Source organism: Oncorhynchus masou, unplaced genomic scaffold (genome assembly GCF_036934945.1).
Source record: "Oncorhynchus masou masou isolate Uvic2021 unplaced genomic scaffold, UVic_Omas_1.1 unplaced_scaffold_3592, whole genome shotgun sequence".
Taxonomy (NCBI): domain Eukaryota; kingdom Metazoa; phylum Chordata; class Actinopteri; order Salmoniformes; family Salmonidae; genus Oncorhynchus; species Oncorhynchus masou.
The window spans coordinates 27501-34480 of record NW_027009998.1 but is presented as its reverse complement, the minus strand read 5'-3'; the positions used below and the strand labels follow the sequence as shown (position 1 = coordinate 34480).

At 42.7% G+C, this 6980-nt stretch overlaps 1 pseudogene; it reads left to right on the top strand.

Moving 5' to 3' along the window:
• The first annotated feature begins 212 nt into the window (after positions 1-212).
• LOC135534572 (somatostatin receptor type 5-like) overlaps positions 213-6980 on the top strand; it is a 9680-nt pseudogene continuing 2912 nt past the window's right edge.

Here is a 6980-nt window from a genome sequence, read left to right as displayed (position 1 = left end):
CCCTCCCTCCCCCTCCCCTCCCCCTCCCCTCCCCCTCCCTCCCCTCCCCTCCCCTACACACCCTACATCCACAACCAGGCCTCTGGACAGGACAAACTGGTTTCTCTCTAGTGGCTTTGCTTGCCTCCACTCCCAACTTCAGTGTCTTTACTCCCTACCCCTGATTCTGGTCCTGCAACGCCCCGTCCTTCCCTCCCATCCTTGTTCCCCAGTTCGTCCTCAACGTGTCCAGTCAGAGCGTCCCGTTCCGGGGCAGCAGTACGCTGATGACTGCGGTCATCCTCCCTAGGGGTATGTTCGTGAGTCGGCCTGATCGGTAACACCCTGGCCATCTCATGGTGCTACGCTACGCCAAGATGAAGACCGTCACCAGCATCTATATTCTGAACCTGGCAGTCGCAGACGAACTCTACATCCTGGGACTTCCTTCCTCACCACCCAGGTAGCCTAGGGTCAGAGGTTAGAGGTCAGAGATGAACTCTACATCCTGAGGTAGCCTAGAGGTCAGAGGTTAGAAGAGATGAACTCTACATCCTGGGACTTCCCTTCCTCACCACCAGGTAGCCTAGAGGTCAGAGGTTAGAGTTAGAGATGAACTGTACATCCTGGGACTCCCCTTCCTCACCACCCAGGTAGCCTAGAGGTCAGAGGTTAGAGGTCAGAGATGAACTGTACACCCTGAGACTCCCTTCCTCACCACCCAGGTAGCCTAGAGGTCAGAGGTTAGAGGTTAGAGATGAACTGTACATCCTGGGACTTCCCTTCCTCACCACCCAGGTAGCCTAGAGGTCAGAGGTTAGAGGTTAGAGATGAACTGTACATCCTGGGACTTCCTTCCTCACCACCCAGGTAGCTTAGAGGTTAGAAGCTAGAGGTTAGAAAGAGTGGGCCAGCAACCAGAAGGGTTTTCGGTTTGAATCTAGCTCCGACAAGGCAACATCTGGTCTGGGTAAAGAGGTCACTGAAAGGTATCTGGCATCAGTGTCAAAGATGCCATCTCTGTCTCTTGCCGTTGTACCCTTAAGCAAAGGCACTTAAGCTGCAAAACGGCCCTCTGCGCCAGCCTTTGTGTCTGTTTGTCTTTCTGAGGGGGTTTGAATAAAGCAGAAGACAACATCCAATAAAGTAATATCTTTTTCTTCCTCCTCCTCCTCTTCCTCCTCCTCCTTCCAGAACGTTCTCTCCTACTGGCCGTTCGGCTCCTTCCTGTGTCGCGTGCTGATGACCGCTGACTCCATGAGCCAGTTCACCTCCATCTTCTGTCTGACCGTGATGTCTATCGGCCGCTACCTGGCCGTGGTCCACCCCATACGGTCTACGAAATGGCGGCGACCGCGGTGGCGAAGGTGGTGAGCGCCGCGGTGTGGGCGTTGTCGTTGGTGGTCGTCCTGCCCGTGGTCGTGTTCTCCGGCGTACAGGACACGTTTAGCTCGTGTAACATCAGCTGGCCGGGCCGCAGGGGTGTGGTCCACCGTGTTTATCCTGTACGGCTACGCTGGGGTTCTGCGGACCACTTCTGGTCATCTGTCTTTGCTACCTGCTCATCGTGGTTAAGGTGGGGGGGGGGTCATAGGTCAAAATCATTCTGGTTTTCTTCTGTGTTTCTGTGTTAGCTACAGTACCATTGTTTTGGTTGCTCGTTGTGGTCAAGACTGCATTATTAGAAATGTTTGGTTTGGCTGTTTGAACTCATTTCTGTTTCTTTCATTTGGTCATTAAATGCTTCTCTGTGTTGTTGTTTTGTGCAACACGGTCTCACAGTCTCATCTCAGACGTTTCTCAAACGTCACATTTTGAAGAGTTTACGGTTACAATTAGGGATTAACTCTGAATGGTTAAGGTTAGGGTATTAACTCTGAATGGTTAAGGTTAGGGTATTAACTCTGAATGGTTCAGGTTAGATATTAACTCTGAATGGTTAAGGTTAGATATTAACTCTGAATGGTTAAGGTTAGATATTAACTCTGAATGGTTAAGGTTAGATATTAACTCTGAATGGTTAAGGTTAGATATTAACTCTGAATGGTTAAGGTCAGGGTATTAACTCTGAATGGTTCAGGTTAGGGTATTAACTCTGAATGGTTAAGGTTAGATATTAACTCTGAATGGTTAAGGTTAGATATTAACTCTGAATGGTTAAGGTTAGGGTATTAACTCTGAATGGTTAAGGTTAGGGTATTAACTCTGAATGGTTAAGGTTAGATATTAACTCTGAATGGTTAAGGTTAGATATTAACTCTGAATGGTTAAGGTTAGATATTAACTCTGAATGGTTAAGGTTAGGGTATTAACTCTGAATGGTTCAGGTTAGATATTAACTCTGAATGGTTAAGGTCAGGGTATTAACTCTGAATGGTTAAGGTTAGATATTAACTCTGAATGGTTAAGGTTAGATATTAACTCTGAATGGTTAAGGTTAGATATTAACTCTGAATGGTTAAGGTTAGGGTATTAACTCTGAATGGTTCCGGTCAGGGTATTAACTCTGAATGGTTCAGGTTAGATATTAACTCTGAATGGTTAAGGTTAGATATTAACTCTGAATGGTTAAGGTTAGGGTATTAACTCTGAATGGTTCAGGTTAGATATTAACTCTGAATGGTTCAGGTTAGGGTATTAACTCTGAATGGTTCAGGTTAGATATTAACTCTGAATGGTTCCGGTCAGGGTATTAACTCTGAATGGTTCAGGTTAGGGTATTAACTCTGAATGGTTAAGGTTAGATATTAACTCTGAATGGTTAAGGTTAGGGTATTAACTCTGAATGGTTAAGGTTAGGGTATTAACTCTGAATGGTTAAGGTTAGGGTATTAACTCTGAATGGTTCCGGTTAGGGTATTAACTCTGAATGGTTAAGGTTAGATATTAACTCTGAATGGTTAAGGTTAGATATTAACTCTGAATGGTTAAGGTTAGGGTATTAACTCTGAATGGTTAAGGTTAGATATTAACTCTGAATGGTTCAGGTTAGATATTAACTCTGAATGGTTAAGGTTAGGGTATTAACTCTGAATGGTTAAGGTTAGATATTAACTCTGAATGGTTAAGGTTAGATATTAACTCTGAATGGTTCCGGTCAGGGTATTAACTCTGAATGGTTCAGGTTAGATATTAACTCTGAATGGTTAAGGTTAGATATTAACTCTGAATGGTTAAGGTTAGATATTAACTCTGAATGGTTCCGGTCAGGGTATTAACTCTGAATGGTTCAGGTTAGATATTAACTCTGAATGGTTAAGGTTAGATATTAACTCTGAATGGTTCAGGTTAGGGTATTAACTCTGAATGGTTCAGGTTAGGGTATTAACTCTGAATGGTTCAGGTTAGATATTAACTCTGAATGGTTAAGGTTAGATATTAACTCTGAATGGTTAAGGTTAGATATTAACTCTGAATGGTTAAGGTTAGGGTATTAACTCTGAATGGTTAAGGTTAGGGTATTAACTCTGAATGGTTAAGGTTAGATATTAACTCTGAATGGTTCAGGTTAGATATTAACTCTGAATGGTTAAGGTTAGATATTAACTCTGAATGGTTAAGGTTAGATATTAACTCTGAATGGTTAAGGTTAGATATTAACTCTGAATGGTTAAGGTTAGATATTAACTCTGAATGGTTAAGGTCAGGGTATTAACTCTGAATGGTTAAGGTTAGGGTATTAACTCTGAATGGTTCAGGTTAGATATTAACTCTGAATGGTTCCGGTTAGGGTATTAACTCTGAATGGTTAAGGTTAGATATTAACTCTGAATGGTTAAGGTTAGGTATTAACTCTGAATGGTTCAGGTTAGGGTATTAACTCTGAATGGTTAAGGTTAGATATTAACTCTGAATGGTTAAGGTTAGATATTAACTCTGAATGGTTAAGGTTAGGTATTAACTCTGAATGGTTCCGGTTAGGGTATTAACTCTGAATGGTTCAGGTTAGATATTAACTCTGAATGGTTAAGGTTAGATATTAACTCTGAATGGTTCAGGTTAGATATTAACTCTGAATGGTTAAGGTTAGATATTAACTCTGAATGGTTCAGGTTAGATATTAACTCTGAATGGTTCAGGTTTGATATTAACTCTGAATGGTTAAGGTTAGATATTAACTCTGAATGGTTAAGGTTAGATATTAACTCTGAATGGTTCAGGTTAGATATTAACTCTGAATGGTTAAGGTTAGATATTAACTCTGAATGGTTAAGGTTAGATATTAACTCTGAATGGTTAAGGTTAGGGTATTAACTCTGAATGGTTAAGGTTAGATATTAACTCTGAATGGTTCAGGTTAGATATTAACTCTGAATGGTTAAGGTTAGGGTATTAACTCTGAATGGTTAAGGTTAGATATTAACTCTGAATGGTTCCGGTCAGGGTATTAACTCTGAATGGTTCAGGTTAGATATTAACTCTGAATGGTTAAGGTTAGATATTAACTCTGAATGGTTAAGGTTAGGGTATTAACTCTGAATGGTTCAGGTTAGATATTAACTCTGAATGGTTAAGGTTAGATATTAACTCTGAATGGTTAAGGTTAGATATTAACTCTGAATGGTTAAGGTTAGGGTATTAACTCTGAATGGTTCAGGTTAGATATTAACTCTGAATGGTTCCGGTCAGGTATTAACTCTGAATGGTTAAGGTTAGATATTAACTCTGAATGGTTAAGGTTAGGGTATTAACTCTGAATGGTTCCGGTTAGGGTATTAACTCTGAATGGTTAAGGTTAGATATTAACTCTGAATGGTTAAGGTTAGATATTAACTCTGAATGGTTAAGGTTAGGGTATTAACTCTGAATGGTTAAGGTTAGATATTAACTCTGAATGGTTCAGGTTAGATATTAACTCTGAATGGTTAAGGTTAGGGTATTAACTCTGAATGGTTAAGGTTAGATATTAACTCTGAATGGTTAAGGTTAGATATTAACTCTGAATGGTTCCGGTCAGGGTATTAACTCTGAATGGTTCAGGTTAGATATTAACTCTGAATGGTTCAGGTTAGATATTAACTCTGAATGGTTCAGGTTAGATATTAACTCTGAATGGTTAAGGTTTGGGTATTAACTCTGAATGGTTCAGGTTAGGGTATTAACTCTGAATGGTTAAGGTTAGATATTAACTCTGAATGGTTAAGGTTAGGGTATTAACTCTGAATGGTTAAGGTTAGGGTATTAACTCTGAATGGTTAAGGTTAGATATTAACTCTGAATGGTTAAGGTCAGGGTATTAACTCTGAATGGTTCAGGTTAGGGTATTAACTCTGAATGGTTAAGGTTAGGGTATTAACTCTGAATGGTTAAGGTTAGATATTAACTCTGAATGGTTAAGGTCAGGGTATTAACTCTGAATGGTTCAGGTTAGGGTATTAACTCTGAATGGTTAAGGTTAGGGTATTAACTCTGAATGGTTAAGGTTAGATATTAACTCTGAATGGTTAAGGTCAGGGTATTAACTCTGAATGGTTCAGGTTAGGGTATTAACTCTGAATGGTTAAGGTTAGGGTATTAACTCTGAATGGTTAAGGTTAGATATTAACTCTGAATGGTTAAGGTCAGGGTATTAACTCTGAATGGTTAAGGTTTGGGTTGGGCTTAAAACAAAGATTTTAAAAAACAACCTTATATTGCTGGATTTGAACATACAACCTTTGCACCAGAGGCAGATGCTTTCTCCCATCTACAACACCCCATCAAAAACCCCAACCTACTTGAATGCACTCACTGGTGCCCCTAGTGGTCTGTTTCCACACCACCTCCCCACCTCAGACCTGGATGGACTCATAGTGACTTGTGTCCCGGTGACCTGGCTGGTTTTCTGGTCATTATCTTCCAGGTGTGTGGAATAGCATTCCGGAATACTATGTTGTTCTGTTGTTCTGCTTCGTCATTCCGACCATTCTTTTCCGTGTGTGTTTTATATTGACCTGTTTGTATGTAATAGAGATTCTGCTGCAGCTTTCCCTTCTCTCACCACCACCATTTTGTTCCCCCCCTCCAGGTGAAGTCTTCAGGTGTGCGGGCGGGCTTCACCAAGCGCCGGCGGTCAGAGCGCAAGGTGACCCGTATGGTGGTGATCATCGTGGTGGTCTTCGTCCTCTGCTGGCTCCCCTTCTTCATCATCAACATCATCAACCTCATCATCATCATCCCAGAGTCCTCCGTGACCGCCGGCGTCTACTTCTTCTCTGGTACCAGAAGAAACCTTTTAGGCTGCATCCCAAATAGCACCCTAATCCCTGTGTAGTGTACTACTGTTTACCAGAGACCTATGGGGAATAAGCTACACTCACTCTGACCCTAAGGGGGAGAGGGGAAAAGAGGGGAGGAGATGGGAGGAGAGGAAAGAGGGGGAGGAGATGGGATAGAGGGGAGGAGAGGGGAAAGAGGGGAGGAGATGGGAGGAGAGGGGAAAGAGGGGGAGGAGATGGGAGGAGAGGGGAAAGAGGGGGAGCGAATGGGAAAGAGGGGAGGAGAGGGGAAACAGAAGGGAAAGAGAGGGGAGGGAGTGGGGAAAGGGGGAGGAGAGTGAAAGAAGGGGAGGAGGAGAGGGGGAGGAAAGGGGAAGAGGGATGGGAGAGAGAGAGAGAAACAAAGAAAGAGAGAGAGAGTGGGAGAGAGAGAAGGAGAGAGAGAGAGGTGGGAGAGAGAGAAAGGGAGAGAGAGGTGTGAGAGAGAGAGAGTGTGAGAGAGAGAGAGAGAGGTGTGAGAGAGAGAGAGAGAGAGTGGGAGAGAGAGAAGGAGAGCGAGAGAAGAGGTGGGAGAGAGAGAGAGGTGGGAGAGAGAGAAGGAGAGCGAGAGAAAGAGGTGGGAGAGAGGTGGGAGAGAGAGAGAGAGAGAGAGAGAGAGGTGAGAGAGAGAGAGAGAGTGAGAGAGAGGAGAAGGATAAAAGTGTGAGACAGACATTGACATTGTTTTGTCTCTACTCCCCAGTCATCCTGTCCTATGTTAACTCCTGTGCCAACCCTCTGCTCTATGGCTTCCTGTCAGACAAC